This window comes from Danio rerio, chromosome 11, assembly GCF_052040795.2.
Source record: "Danio rerio strain M-AB ecotype USA chromosome 11, GRCz13ab, whole genome shotgun sequence".
Classification (NCBI taxonomy): Eukaryota; Metazoa; Chordata; class Actinopteri; order Cypriniformes; family Danionidae; genus Danio; species Danio rerio.
In genome coordinates, this window is record NC_141031.1 from 15,423,303 (window position 1) to 15,440,562 (window position 17,260).

Below are 17,260 nucleotides of genomic sequence, written 5' to 3' on the forward strand. Positions count from 1 at the left end.
TAAAGGACTTGAGACAGCTGATGGACTTCCCTACTCATAATAATGGTCACACTCTAGACTTAATAAACACTAAGTGTGCATTTACCTCATTGCTTATTCCTGTAGATCTTGGACTATCAGACCATTTGGCTACTCTTTATTATTTGTATTTTGCATTTACAAACAGTTCTTTGTCATAACAGGTAAATTATCATAAATGCAAACTTAACATGAATTTATTTATTTATTTATTTATTTATTTATTTATTTTACTTTTGACTCTCCTTTACCTTTCTTTTAAATACATGTAGCTTTGTAAGGAGCTAACTGAATTTATTTTCTAGTGTGATATGCTTTAACACAAACTAACACTTTGCAGAAGTAGGTACAAGCTGGATGGAAAATGAGACAGGGCAGCTGCCATGGCCAAGCTGTCTCACCAGACAAAATGGTTTCCAAGCACAGAGTGTCTGTGTTTGGAACCATTCTGTTGTATTTCTCTACAACTAATGTCAGAATCCCCTTTTCCTCCCTGATCTTGTGGCGGATTGTGGCACGACTTTTTTCCCCATCTGTATCTTTATAGAGACGCTGAGAACATCTTTTGATACTTGCCACCAGCACCTCAATTTGGCTGGCCAAAACATTAACATCATTTGTGGTTTTTGTTGTTAAAAAGAAATGACGAAATTACAATAACAGTAACAATTTATCAATTACAATTATTCACAACTAAATGTATTACTGGAAATATATAAATACTAGCCTCACCGTCTGCCCACTCCTTTACATCATTGACCCAGTCTTCTAACTGGCTCTCTGTCACTGCCAGTTCGACTTTCATAGATTCTAGGTTTTGCACCTGGCTTTGTAGAGCTTTCGTGGTCTGCAATGGCAGGTTATAACAGATAGGACAAAAACAAGAACAAACTGTTTAATGTAAAGATTCAAAACACAAATAACAAACATTACTGAACATCTAAAATAAATTCTACTGATTTCATTACTTTCTGATATCGATGGGTTAATGCGGTGGCCAAATTGTTGAACTTTTGCTGATTCCAGTGCATGGCCATGAAAGTCAGCATGTCTGTGTATCCTGCAAACACAGAAAGTAATGTTACTATATTCCCCCTACTTAATATGTTATGATGAAACTAGTGAAGTAAAATATGTTGTCATTTTACCTACTTTGGACATCTTTTATGGTCACTGCATTCCTAGAGAGAAAAGCATTGCACTGTTCCACCTCCTCCCCTAGTGTTAAACCAGCCCTGTCCTGATACGTCCCACTCTATTTCACCTGATTAGTAGTAATGAAAAAATAATGTAAATAATGCTAAGAAAGTTTTTACATTCATTTGCATATGCCCGAATTTGATATTCACAAAGCAAAGTTCACCTACCTCGCATTTAATCATGGGCTTTGGCATGGAATACTGAAAGGAAGGGCCACATGTTAAGAAGGTACTGGAGATCTGGGCAGTTTTTTGCAACTCTTTGGAGGTAGGGCCAATATTTGCAGGTCACATACATACAAAAAATGTGATTTGCCTACTGGCCAGCTTTTTTTTGTAGGTACAGGGGATATGCAAAAATTTCCCCCTACAGTATTTAAAGCACACAGTGCCGAAAAACACCACAAGCTCTAATCCCTCCTCATCTACATTGCTGGCAGATCTTTGGGAGGTCTCTCTGGCTGCTGACCACTTCTCTCCACAAACACCTCTTCCACTGACCTATAATATGGAAAATGGTTGAAGAAAAAATAAGACTCTTCTAAACATACTGTTGAGTAGGAGATAAATGTAGTCCTGTATGTAGTCTAATCATCTGTGATTTTACATGTTTGGTTATCTTGTGAATATAGTCTACAAATCGTGTCACATCTACATCCTTAGCTATAAAGATGGCCTGTTTCTTAGATAAAAAAAATAATAATAATAATCTGTTGTAACTGTTATTTAATTTTACTTGGTGCACAAAAAACAGCTATTTTTTAAATAATATTGTTTCAACAGTGTGATATCAAACACAGTTTGGAGTACCTAGCTGCATTCTTGAGATGGCAATGCTTGTGATTTCCATTTACTGAAACTGCCAGCATATCTGGGGTGCAGGCAGGAAAGATGAAGGGCTCTTCCTTGCAGATTTTGTCCACTGTATCGGCCCTGTCCACAACTTTTTTGAAAACCGTCTGGGGAAGAACTTGCCAGTCTATTAGAAGTAAGAAAAACAATGGCTAATATTGTATAACATAAATTAGCATCAAACAACTTTTCAACCTACAATACAAAGGGATTAACAACACTGTAGGAAAAATAAATTCAATACTCACATGAACAAAACGAACAGTTCGCTGATCCAGCATTCTTAAAAATGCTTGGCAGGACAGTCCTGGTGCTGCCATCTTCATTTCTCTAAATAAAAAAAAGACATATGTGGCATAAATTGTGGAAAAGTGAAGGGTTGCGGGCCAGTAATCGTTTTGATTTAGTTCAACTACTCCAGCAGCCCAAGTGTCTTGACATGCCTCACATCTCAACTCAGGCATGCTTAGATCATAGTGTCGTCCAATTAATTTGAATTCTTAAAAATTTTTTTTACTTATTTTCTTTTACATTTTGAACATTACTTAAAAGTGTGTAGTTTAGACAAACAGACCTGTGCTCCCCTATGAGAGAAGAACATGTATAGATGTTTATGAAAGTGAAAGTCATGGCATATAGTCAAGTATGGTGACCCATACTCAAAATTGGGGCTCTGCATTTAACCCATCCAAGTGCACACATACACAGCAGTGAGAAGTGAACAAAGACACACACATGCACACAAACACTGTGAACACACACCAGAGCAGTGGGCAGCCTTTGCTCCAGCACTCAGGGAGCAATTGGGGGTTCGGTGCCTTGCTCAAGGGCATCTCAGTCATAGTACAACATGAAGGTGTAAAGAGCAATGTTCTTTCACAATTCCCACCTTTAATTCCTGCCGGTGCAGGAATTGAACCAGTGACCTTCGGGTTACAAGTCCGACTCTTTTACCTTATAATAATTCATTGTGATCACAGCAACATTCTTTCCTTGGGCTGACCCTCTGTGACAAATATTGTCAGCAATCTTCACAGGTACAAGACATACTGGAAAATCAAACATGTGAATTAAGATCATGTGACTGAGTAATACAACATTGTAATGGTTCAATGGTAATGAAGAACATTGCTGAAAAAGTATACAATAGTTGCTCAAAAAGCTGACTGAAAATTGTTATAAATTCATTATCAAACAATATAAAACAAAAAGGCATTATTTAAATAGTTAAGCTTATAAGGCCTAACAATTCTCAGAATGAAATTTATGTTGTACAGTCATAAGCCAGGACTTACCAGAATGGGAAAGAGCCTTATCTACAACAAAGGTTGTTAGAGGCAATGACTGGTAGAATCCAGCAGTCATGGCATCTCAGTTATGGAGAACATTTCTGGTGTGCATACTGACATCACAATCAGCACAGTAGAAAGGGCGTGGTCGACAGTCACAATAACGGACAGCAACTGGATTGCTCTCACACTATTGGCAGATGTGTGTTGCCACATTTTCTTGTGGTGCCCCAGAAGGGAACATTCTCAGAATTTTGGCTAACATTCCCTGGAAGTTGTGTTATTGTTTTGAAGAAAATATTTTGATGTAATATCCAATGAATATGCAAAAAAAAAATGTTTTTTTCTTTTTCCAAAACAATGAACAAGAACATTCTAGCAATGTTTTGAAAATCTGATGAGACTCTGATTGGTTTATTCTCAAAACACACCTATAACTCATTAAGAGAATAAGCTCAACCCTGTAAGACTATGTGCCATGGCGCAAAACGGATTTTTCCACTCTTAAAATTGCAAAAGTAGATTCTGACCGCCCTTAATGCGTTTGCACCCAGTACTTTGCACTTGCCCAAGGATGGTCAAAATAGAACCCTTTATCTGCGACATTTTAAAAACATTTTTAAGATTATTGAAAAGGCACCAGATTAAACATTGTTCTCTTAGAAAACATTTTACAGTATTTTTTTTAAACCAAAGTAACAACATTCTCACAGTAACATTAGAAAAATGTAATAAGAATATTATTTAGTTTCAGTAACGAGACAGAATGACAATTAACAAATTTTAACCTGTACTTATTAAAATATATAAAACGTCATGTTCAAAAATTTATTGCAGACAAATAAGTAAAACGTAGTGGTTTGAAAAATAGTGGTAAAGCATATAGATTTAAAGTGACAATTAATTAGTATTTCATACAATTAGTAAAACTAGTATTATGTGTCAGCAAGTTATTCATGTTTTAAATATAACTGAGACTGTTTTTTTTCCCTTTTTTTGTTTTATTTGTTACACGTTATAGAATGAGCACACAAATGTAAGAAAACGCAATGCTTTAAACTGTCTTTTTTACATTATTACAGTAAAATAAAATATTTTAAATGGTTATTTAGAATGTTTTGTATCTGTCATATTGCTACTGTACTGTATATACATATAATGTATGTATATATATATATATATATATATATATATATATATATATATATATATATATATATATATATATATATATATATATATAAACAAACGTGTAGAATATTTAGAAAATATTGTCCTGATTTTAAGGAAGGCTTTCAGGGAACTAGAACAAAATACCTGCTGGAAATGTTGGAATATAATATTTTAACAATGTTACCATTAAACGGGATTTAAATGTTTTTTTAAGAGAATGTTCTGGAAAGTAAAATAAAACAATATCTTGAAATGTTAAATAATAAATAAATAATGTTAAAGTATGTTTCAACAATGTAAACCACTTAACTGGTATAGAATGTTTTAGAGAATGTTTACCTATATCTTTTTAAAGAACATTCTATGAACTAAACTAAAACTAGCCCTTAGAAGGTTTTAACGTTACCACCAAATGTGGTTACAATGTTTTAGAGAATGTTCTGGAAAGTGAAATAAAACAATTCGTTGAAACACTATAATAATGTTAGAGTATATTGTTGTAGCAATTGTTACAGAGTTACAATTGCACTTTGTTAAAATTATAAGATTTTCAAATTATGTTGTGCTTTTTATTTATTTAAAGATTTTATTTCATATTTGGGAATTTTATCATATTGGGAACACATTTTGGAGTCATTTTCATTTATTTTCCATAGCAAAGATAAACCTGCACATCGCCCTTTTTTGTACCTCTTGTGTTGCCGTAGTTTGTTGTCCCCCCTCACAATGCTGCTGTGTATAGACCAATTACCATGTTTGTAAACATTCAGGATGCGCGCACAGGGAGGTGGCAGAAAAAACTGGGAGCACCAGCATTTACAGTGAGGGAATGACATCAGATGCGGTGCGGAGTTTGTTGTTGTCCTAGAAATAAGATATATTGATTACACATTATATGTATTATTTACATAAAGCTTTCAGCTTATTATAACAGCTCGTCGCCCAGTGATAAGCACAGTGATTCGGCAAAATTAACGTTAAAGTTAGCGGCGTTCATCTGACAGGGCCATTTGCGATAGCACCCACCCAATGGATATTGGATAAGACGAAATGACCAAGCATCCAGCCCCAAATATACATCTCATTGAAGCTCCAAGTGATTTTACAAGAGAGAAGTTAAAGGTTGACAAGTCTTTGGATGCCAACAATGTTGTTCTGTGTTTTCATGTGCAAGAAATAATGCTCCATGATGACCAGATTCAACATGTAGAGCTAAAAACCGAGATTTTGCTTAGCCAAAGACAAGGAAAGAAGACGGAGTTAATGTTATACAAGGCCTGGGTAATTAATCACCAACACGCAAAACGACTGCATTCTGACAGCGAACTGCACCTGTACGGCAGGATATGTGAACGAGGTAAAGTCGTTTTATATTCGCACATTCGGACTTTCTCCTTAACAATATAATTTCATTAAAGTATTATTTGCAAACTCTAAATAGCGAAATCTTATTAGCAGCCAATGACTATCAATGTTCAACATGTTCACAGTCAAATAAACTGTATTAATGTTGTTTTCAAGTCACACTTGCAGGTTATTTCAGACTGCATATTTAAAGTGCAGTGGTATAGGGAGTTTGTCACAAGTTGTCACTGAACGAATGTGTGAATATAAAACCAACTTTACCTTAATAAATGTAACTTTCACGTTTCATTCTTAGCATTCAGTGTCCGCAGTTTAATTCACCATATGTTACTGTTTTTGCTGAAATCATTTCTGCAATCAAAAACAAGTGATGTGTATGATTCAGAATAGCGTGAATTTACCTGATATGACATGAGTCCAGCATTTCTAATTAGCTCCTCACTTCATTTAGCTCCCATTTAGCCAAAGACGTCTGCAGTCGGTATTAAAGCAGTGTCTAGTGTATGGTAAAAATTTTGTTTTCTATTTTTGGACTCGAATTCGGCATCCTACCGCACAAAACAACATTTTTACCATTGCAGCCTGTCCTTTTTTTGCAACCGGGGACCCATGTGACGTCATGTGTGATGTAGGTTGGTAATTGGTCTATTGATGAGGGTAGGTTGTGCAGAGCGTTATTGCTCCTGAGTGTATTTGATATTTCTATCGTTCTAAAGCGAGTTGTTGTCATTTCATGAAAACAATATTACATTGTTATTTTTGTTTGGTTTTATTACTGAATTAAGTTCGTGGCAGTTTTCTAGTGATTAACAAAAGTGCTAACCACTTGGCAAATCGCCATTTTGTCTTCATTGTACTTTATTTCTCAGTGCAAAAACTCGGGTATTTTGTGTATATAGAGGTCTGTGTTTAATTGTCTTCTGCAGGTACGTTTTATTGTCTTTTTGTTAGCATTTTGTTTAACTCAACACACATCTTTAGTTGTCCACAAGGTGGCTCTGTTTTACGTAATTTTTACACATAATTTTTTGTATGTAAAGTTTGGTTTCTTATGATAAAGAAAAAGGTTTATTTTATTTTAACGGTAAAGAAAAAAATTGTTTTAATCTATCCTTTCTAAAAGTGTCAAATGATAAGAGATATGTGTGTAATTGTGTATAAATTGTAAAATTTATCAAATGTCATTACATATATTATTTAGAAAATAATTAATCTGATCGCACAATGCTGCTGTGTATTGATGAGGAGGTTGGATGTGCACTACAGCCAGAAGACAACATGTTTTTGTTTAATTGTCTTCTGCAGGACTGAATAAAATAGAGGAAAGCAGCTCTTAGTGTCGTCTTGAAGTTATTGAGTTGAAAGCAGATCCGTTACACTGGTGCTGTGACTCCTTGGGTCTTCAGATCAGCTTGATGCCGGTCGCCGTGGATGCTGTGTTGCTGTTCTTGTTTACACTTCAAGATCAAAGTGGGGTCAGAGAGAGAAAAAAAAAACACCAAAATAGAAAAAAAAATGTTTTGAAAAAACTAACAATTTGAAAAAAATCTGTGCATATTGATGTAAACCGTATGCCATTTAGTTGAAAATGTTTGATTACAGTTGGTAATATTCTTTTGTTTTTCAAAGTGATTTATTGTTTTGTTTTATTAAAGAGCCCATATTATACATGAGATAGGGTCATATTTTGTATGTAAGGGTCTCCAACAACAGTCTAATATGCATGCAAGGTCAAAAAACACTTTCATGGTCTTATAATCTGCATTTATTTTTACCTAATTATCCCAGCGACTCCCATATGAATCGTCCAGTGATTCATTTGTTCCCAAACCCCTCCTTAGCGCGAAGCTAATCAGCACTGATTGGAACGATGACAGTCTGCTGCGATTGGTTGACACTGACTGCTTTCAGCCAGAGACAGAGTGAAATGCCCAGCAGCTAATCAGCAATATAGAAGTAGTCACAGTGCATACACGCTCGATAGTGTAAGGCGCGTGGAGTTTAGCTGCTAGTGGATGAATGTAAATACAGACGATGGACTATTTTATTGAGCAAAAACTCCCAAGAACTGGCGAGGAGATCTCCTAGCTTGTCACATTCTGCTCTTTTCACAGACACACACACACACACACACATATATATTGCCCTCATCCTCACGCACGCGTCCACACACACACACACACACACACACACACACACACACACACACATATATATATTGCCCTCATCCTCACGCACGCGTCCACACACACACACACACACACACACACACAACCCTCCTCTGGACGACAACGCGCGAGCACACACATTACACTTCTCCACGGGAACATAAACAAAGCAGCACGTGTCGCGTTTTTGACGTGGCTTTGCATGCGATATGAGAATATAGCGAGTTAACCTGATGCAGTACACGCGGTTACAAGATACAAATCACAACTAAATACATTTGCAAGCTAGAGTAAACGTGGAAACAACTTTAATTGCACGTACTTACACTTGAGAAATTGAGGAAGAAACCGATCAAGGTTCTGACATGTCCATAGTCTTTACTGATCCTTAACAAATGAAGAATTCTTTGTAGCATGTAGTTTCCAACTGCTTAAAGCTGGGCTTATGCTGAGGTTTCATCTTTGGGTAGAGACTCAATAATATCCATGTGCAGTGTAACTTTAATCGACCGGCATGTTGGTGTGTGTGTTTTTATGTGTGGGTGGGTTTCTGTGTCAGAGGGCGGGGCCGCAGGTTTCAAATCTCACGGGTTTGCCCGTGCGCGTGAATAACTTGGTTTCGTTAGTACGCCATGGCGAAACACCTAATGACTCGTTATCAAGGCGACTCGTTTGAAGCACTATGAGTCGACTCTTTTATAGATGAATCTACAGTTTTAAACACTGTACTCTTTCAGATTTAGCCTTAGCTGGATATTTCACTTCACTTAGAGCTGTGTTACACACTACATGGAGAGGCATTTTCAAAAACCCATAATATGGGCTCTTTAAAATAAAACTTAGATATTACAGCCCATTCCAGGTTATTAAAAAAGGGACTAAGCCGACTAGAGAATGAATGAAACTATAAGATATCACAGCCCAATTTCACCTCAGATTGATAGTAGACATTACCTAAACACTTCTTATGGGTATCTGATGCGAAATTATTAAATAAGAGCCCTTTAAAACTTATAGAAACACTTTAGGGCCCTCATTTAAAAAAATAATAAATATTAAAATAAAACTATTAGATATCACAGCCCAGTTTCACCTCAGATTGATAGTAGGCATTACCATGGTATCAACTTAACATGTCTAATGGGCATCTGATGTGAAATGATAAAATAAGAGCCCTTTAATCTTTATAGAAAACACTGTTTGGCCCTGATTTAAAAAAAATAAAAAAAAAATAATATAAAAATAAAGGGCGAAGCAGTGGTGCAGAAGGTAGTGCTGTCGCCTCACAGCAAGAAGGTCACTGGGTAGCTGGTTCGAACCTTGGCTCAGTTGGTGTTTCTGTGTGGAGTTTGCATGTTCTCCCTGCGTTCGCATGGGTTTCCTCTGGGTGCTCTGGTTTCCCCCACAGTCCAAAGACATGCGGCACAGGTGAATTGGGTAGGCTAAATTGTCCATAGTGTATGAGTGTGTGTGTGAATGTTTCCCAGAGATGGGTTGCGGCTGGAAGGGCATCCGCTGCGTAAAAATGTGCTGGATAAGTTGGCGGTTCATTCCGCTGTGGCGACCCCGGATTAATAAAGGGACTAAGCCGACAAGAAAATGAATGAATAAAAATAAAATTATTTGATATCACAGCCCAGTTTCACCTCAGATTGATAGCAGACATTACCACGGGCATGTGATGTATAATTATTAAATAATATCCCTTTAAACCTTATACAAAACACTGTAGGGCCCTGATTAAAAATAAATACATTATTAAATCCTAGTCTGTATAGGTACTTAGCTGAAAATAAAATAAATGAATCAGATGCCCATGAGAAGTGTTAATTAATACCGTGGTAAAGTCTACTATCAATCCGAGGTGAAACTGGGCTGCGATTTCTAATAGTTTTGTTTATTTATTTTTTTAATCAGGGAAAATCATCAGGGAAAGTCAACAAGAAGTTTTTAGGTTTTAGTTAATACAGTGGTAATGTCTACTATCAATCTGAGGGGAAACTGGGCTGTGATATCTAATATTTTAATTTTAATTATTTATTTTTAATCAGGGCAAACCGTGTTTTCTGTAAGGTTTAAAGGGCTTTTATTTTATAATTTCACATCAGATGTTCATAAAAAGTGTTTAGTAAAACCATGGTAATGTCTACTGTTAATCTGAGGTGAAACTGGGCTGTGATATGTAATATTTTTATTTTTATATATTTTTATATCAGGGCCAAGCACTGTTTTGTGTAAGGTTTAAAGGGCTCTTATTTCATAATTTCACATCAGATGCTCATAAGAAGTGTTTAGTTGGCACTGTGTTAATGTCTATTGTCAATTTGAGGTGAAACTGGGCTGTGACATCTAATAGTTTTATTATTATTATTTTTAAAATCAGGGCCAATCAGTTTTGTGCAAGGTTTAAAGGGCTCTTATTTTACCATTTCACATCAGATGGCCACGTAAAGGTTTAGTTGACGCCGTGGGAGTGTCTACAATCGATCTAAAGTGTAGTTAGTTTGTGAAATGAATTCATTTTAATAATATACCTTTCTGAATACAGGGACAAAAAAAAGTATTGTTTATGAGAGTTTAAGAGAGGTTTTGAACTTGCAATTACAGATAGCCACCTCGAGTTTATACGGTTATTTAGTTGCATTAATTTAATTAAATTTTTTCCTTTATTATTTAATATTTTAACATCAATCAATGAGAGACGCTGATCTGTCATGACAAACATGACAACAGTTTTGTGTTCAGTTCATAGACTGTAAAATATAGGTTCAGTTCAGTTCAAAGGCCTCATGTACGAAGACTTGCGTGAAAATCATATTAAAACATTGCGGACGCACAAAGCTGTAAATGTGCGTACGCAGAAAAAAATTCTGATGTATGAAACACTGCGCACGCCAAATCCCACCCATATTCTTTGTACATCCGAATGAACGTGAAACTGAGCGCAACATGCACGAGCGCAAAACCCCTCCCTGCCTCCTCCCCCGTATTAATATGCTAATGACTCTACTTTGGCAAAACCCAACGTAAAAGCATTGGCAAAAGCAAGCAAAAAGAGAAACTTTGAACAGAATGTGAATTGGAGGTGCTCCTTTCGGAGGTAGACCGGAGAAAAACGGTGTTATTTGCAAGTTTATCTTCCGGAATTAATAACAAAAGAAAAAAATAGAGTGGGAGAGTTTAGCTGATGCGGTTAAAATAGTTAAATCTAAACATCGCACTAAGTGGATTTAAAAAGAAATAGTGAGATGTATAGGTGCAAAATGTTGAAGTGTACTAAACAGTCTGAGTGGCGCAGCTCGTAAAACGCATGTCACCATGTTTTGACACGTTCGAGCACAAACTCCAGCGTCTGATGAAGTCATTCTTTTTTCCCCCCGATACATATCAGTTTTTGCCAACTATTTATCTCGAGGAAGACAAGTAGGAATCATCAATAAGTCTGTGCATCATATTTTATTTGCACATTTATTGAATGGAAATGTTTCTGATTCACATATGCAAATGTATCTTCAGATAGTGTCTTTATAGCAATGTGCGTGCAGTAGATAGCTCCGATTACATTGGGAAAACCGGCGATCGCTGTAAATTGCGCTTTAATGTTTGGCTGGTCAACTGCATGGTATGGAAACCTTATATACCTGCTAGATGAAACTGTCTCCTACAGCTGCTATTCCACGGCTCAAAGAAACTTTGTCGAGTGCAATTTAACACAACTAGGAGTCGCCAATAGAAATAAAACAGACACGCACAAAAAAATGTGCGTATGCCAGCCATGAAGTTGGGGTGGAGCTGCGCACATTTTCACGTTCATTACACCGTTAGTAAATCCAAACGTGAGCGATTCTAAGCGTGAAACCTGGTGTACGCAAAGTTTTTGTGCATACGCAGCGTTGATACATGAGGCCCCAGCTCTTTAGCGCTCTACCGTAATACACAGTATATGAGCGACCGCCAAAATACATTGGCGGCTGGCCTGACTGCAGTCGTCGACGTCAAACACAGTCAGACAGGGATGAACAACCCAACAAGGCGAGAGTAAAAACACGGAAAACCAACCAGGAGAAACGCATTGTAATGTTTATTAATAAAACAACACTCAGCCCCGAATGAAAGAATTAGAGGTGTATATAAATAGTCCATGTAATCAGTTTGTACATGAGCAGTAGCTGTGTCTGTGCAAGTGTCCGGAGTATTGTCAGCTGTTATCATTGTTGATGAGCGCAGGTGGTTTCTGCGAGTTGGAGTCCGAAAGAGTAAAGATGCTTTATAGTAACGTTATGTTTGTTTCATTTTGCTCTAAAACATAATTATGTAGGAACTTGAAGCACATAACATTATGCTTTAAACGTGAATTTACAGGAAAAAAAGACTATTATTAAATGTATGACATAAATGTATAAGAAGTGTTGCAGATCAGCAAATGACAACATTAGACACCTGAGTGATGCGTTCGTGCTGATGTAGAATTCACTGCTGTCAACACTGTTTATATTAGCTAACGTTACATATAATACTGATAAACCATAATTCATTTGTTTTATCTGTTCAATTGTATAGGTGATAATGAGGAATTTATTTTTATTTTCAAACACAAAATGATATTAGTCTATTTAAATAACTTGTTTGTTTTGTACGATCTGAAATGTCCTCAGACTGGTGCCGTGTTCATTGAGGATAAAAAGCGCTGCAGTGTGCTGGAGATGATGAAGACGATGATGATGGAGATGCTTTAGTGCTGTGGACGAGACCCTGACAGATGTTTCTGTGGTCTCTTTATTTTGGGTTTCTCAGGCATGGAGAGCTTCATGTCTCAACCCCATTTTAGTCAGACTGCAACAGTGATGATGCTGGTGATGATGACAAACACAGATAAAGATCTGCTGATCATCGGCAGAACCAGCCCAGCTGTGTGGAGATGCAACAGAACATGTAGTTCTACATGATTGTAGAATAAGTTTGAATAAATCTGTTTCATGTGTATTCATTTTTTTAAATCATATATTAATGTTTCCTTTTATAGTCATTACTGAAATCATTTTCCAATAATGTATACCTTATTTCATATTTTGACTGAAAATGAAGATGTTCTTACATTGGCTGCATTTGCCTAGCAAATATTAATGCATAGCTGTGGCAAAACATAGGTTCTTTGCATTGCTTTTAAAGAGAAATAACTACAAAAATATTGGAGGCTGACAAAAAAAAAGCTCATTTTAGAAAGAAATTTCAGATGGCACAATGTTTTTGCATCTGAACCCTATATATATATAGCCTATAAGAAAAAGGCATTGAAAACTACTAGGTAGATGTCACGTTACTGATGCAAGGTGCTTCTGTCCCTGTTATTTATATTATTATTATAGGATTGTTATAATTCTTAATAATTAAAGAACTTCTAATTTATACAGGCTCTGAAAAACATGGTTGTACCGTTTACAATTAACAAAAACGACATAAATGTTATGGGTTTCTTGTATTATGTGAGATGTATACGCACAAAAATACACAATGAGAAAGTTAAAATATATTTGTGTTGAATAATAAAACCAGACAGGAAAACAAGAGATTTTAGCAGGCTACTTGTGGATGAAAAATGTTAATACAAACAATAAATTCATCTGAACTTTTTTTTAAATAAATATACTATTTTAAATTAAGATTCATTAAACCTGCAATTTCTTTAAATATGTTGCGCTACGTAACGTAAACATGGCGGATGAGGTAACATCCTTTTTTTATTTAAGTTTTTTATTTTTTATTAAACAGTAAATTGTAAAAAAAATACAGCATAATGAAACATTAGGAACTATAGAAGGAACATAGAGGATGCCAGGGGGATAAAACAGTAAAGAAGAAAAAAAATACAATAAGTTAAATAAGAGATACATAAAAAGTAAAGCTTTAAATAAAAATACAATATTAAGAGTGTATCTCAAAATGAAGTACCGCTTTTTACATGGGAATTTTAAATAGGGCATGACAAGATAATGTTTTCCTAGCCTTAGTGTTTCCTGAACCAGAAAGTGTTTCAAAGTATTGTTTCAGTTCTTTTACGAATACCTTAAAAAGCGGTTTATTATTGGAGAATTTGCATTTATTGATGTGATATTTAGCAAGTAAAAGTAAAAGATTTATGAAGTAGAAAGCTTTCTCTGTACTATTGTCTGTATCAATAAAACCAAATAATACATTTTCCCAAAACAAAAAAAAATTTGAATATAACTCAATTACAAATTTGCAAAAGTTACCCCAAAATATTTTTGTGTAGGAACAGTACCAAAACAAATGTACAGTTGTTTCTTCTTGTGAATTACAGAAAGCGCACATTGTGTTAGTATTCAATTTAAATCTTTTTAAATAGCTACTCACTGGGTAGAATCTGTGAATTAATTTAAAGGATTTGTTTTGTTAGTTGAGCTTGAAACAAGACAAGTTTTACCCACTGTTGTTCCAAATGGATCACAGAGAGATTGTGTAATACATGGAGTTCTGTTCAAGCCTTTAACGGTGTAATAATTCCGGCAGAAACGGCATCAAAGACAATGGCGAATTCTTTTGGTGAGACAGGAAAATTAAACTTCTGTAAGAACTCATAAGATAGCAAAAGACCATTTTCATTAAAGAGATAATGAACTAAAATATATTTTTTTTCTTCATACCAACTCTAAAGAAATAAGGATTTATTTTTGTTGAGTATATTGCCATTATTCAAATTTTAAAAAGTGTGGAGAAAAGTTGTGTTTATAAATAAGAGACCAAGCATTTGCTTGTGAAATGCAGAGAGTTTCACGGGTAACTTCTCAATATTATAATGACAAAGGGAGAGAAAGTTTAAGCCACCCAGCTATTAAAAAAATATAATTAGGGATATAATTCCAAATTGATGTGGGGCACTTTAAAAATTGTTTCATACAATTTACTTTAAAGGTGCAATTCAATGTATTAAAATCTAAAATATTTAGTCCTCCATTTTCGTAAGTGTTCATTACAACTGTTTTTTTAATGTAATGTGCACGATTTCTCCAAACAAAGTTAAATAATAACTTGTCTATGTTTTACAAATTATGTTTTCTAGTTGTAAGACCAAGCAGCATAGATTAATCTGGATAAACCTTCAGCTTTAGTAAGTAGCACTCTTCCATTTAAAGAGATATTTCTTTGAAGCCACTGATTAAGTTTTTTTATGAGTTTTTTCTATAATTGGAGTAAAATTATCACTACAGCGTATGGATTAATTTTAGGCTATAACAATTCCTAAAACTACTTTTTCTTTAACCGGGATATTGCAAATGGAGGGAGCATCACAATCTTTCACAGATAATAATTCACATATGGCAATATTCAGATGTAAACCAGATGCTTCTGAAAATGTATTTATTACTCCTAAAGCTATGGCAACTTCATCACTATTTTTTAAAAAGAGAGTAGTGTCATCCGCTAACTGACTGACGATCACTTCCCTTTCTGCTACACTGATGCCTACAAGATCCATTTGCTTAATATGGTCTGCTAATAATTGTGCAGCAGCCAGTATAAATAAATAGGGAGAAAAGGGACATCCTTGGCGTATGCCCCTTTTTACATCAAATCTAGGCAAAGTCCCATTTTTCAGTTTAATTGAGCTGTTAGCATTACTATTTAGAGTTTGAATTGCATTACAAAAAAGGACCAAACCCAAACCTCTTAAGACTGAGAATAATTAAATTATTTTCAAGGGTATCAAGCTTTATAGAAGTCTAAAATAATATATAACTTTTCTCAGATATTAAGTGAGAGTAATCGAGAATGTCCAAAACTAGTCTGATATTGTTAGCAATGTGTCTATTCTTTATAAATCCTGACTGGGTTTGATCAATAACTGAGTCAAATATATCTTTGAATCTCTCAGCAAGAATTGCTGCAAATATTTTCTAATCGTTATTTAATAGACATTTTGGTCACCAACTATCAATAAACAAGAGATCTTTATTTGACTTTGGGACAAGTGTGATAAGACCTTGATTCATAGTTGGTGGCAATTTGCGACTGGAAATACTCCAATTTAATACATGCCGTAAAAAAGGCGCCATCTGTGGGGCAAAAGTTTAATAAAACTCTGATACTGTTCCAGGGGATTATTTTTTAAATGATTGATGGCATCCATTATTTCTTTAATTGTTATGGGCTTGTCACAGAAAATCTTATCTTCTAATGAGATATTTTTAGAATTTTTTAAGGATGATAAAAATGAGTGTTAATTGTTCTGAGTAGTTGTAAGTGTATAATTTACTGTAAAACACTGTACTGTAAAAAACTTCCCTTCTTCAAGCCACTTCTTTCTAGAAAGAACGAATGCACCCTCTGCTTTATTTTTATTTATTTTTTTATAAGTCTCATCTAATTTGTTTTGTAATTCTATTAGATCAAGTTGGTCATCATCTGATAAATTATCCACCCCTTTCTCTATAATGGAAGAGATGTGGGCTATAATATCCTTTTCCTCTGCTCTTCTAGTCCGTACACACATATTGCTAAATGATCTTAAGTATTTTGCAGATTCATATTTAAACAATTCTCAGTTTTTAACCAAAAGATTGTTCTGCAGTTGCTTTATTTGAAAAATATTTACTTAAATGGTTAATTTCTGTAATAACTTGTTTGTTCTTTAGGCACGAGCTATTACGCTTTCAATAAGATGTTCTCCCATTTAAGTTTTCAGACGTACATATGTTAATCTGCATGGCAATTGCTTTATAATCTATTAGCGGGGTGGGATGAGTAGATATAGAGATGTCCATTTGGTTAAGGTCATTGAGTATGCGGTTTCGAACACAGCCAGTCTCAAAATCCTTTCGTACAAGGAACTACTTTTTCTCTCTTACTTACTCACTCACTCACTCACTTGTTTATCTTTGTAATTAAGTATTGTATGTATTAATTCCGTTTATATTTAGTGTTTTCCATAAACAATGTTTATTTTTCGGCAGCAAGTAAACTCAATCGCTCTCTGTTAATATAATCATAAACATTACCTTAGTAACCTCAAGGTGAGAACGCCCACTAGCAACTTCAATCCCCAAGGCAACAGGCAGCTGCAAAGTCACTACTAGTGTGAATACACAAAACATTCAGTGCTCCTTACTGCAACTCAAATGACTACTATAGTAATCATATAGATGACTAAATGCACAGTTATAAAAGCAATTCTCCAAAA

The 17,260-nt window shown here is 35.1% G+C and overlaps 1 pseudogene across 1 annotated transcript; it reads right to left on the reverse strand.

The window, feature by feature from the left end:
* Nucleotides 1-264: 264 nt before the first annotated feature.
* Nucleotides 265-2,637, reverse strand: LOC147834767 (uncharacterized; annotated as a pseudogene). The gene is made up of 9 exons (XR_015502447.1): nt 2,318-2,637; nt 2,014-2,196; nt 1,961-1,971; nt 1,825-1,893; nt 1,386-1,718; nt 1,171-1,282; nt 987-1,078; nt 751-865; nt 265-653 (listed from the first exon to the last, which is right to left on the reverse strand). The product of XR_015502447.1 is annotated as an uncharacterized LOC147834767, transcript variant X1 (transcript).
* Nucleotides 2,638-17,260: the final 14,623 nt, after the last annotated feature.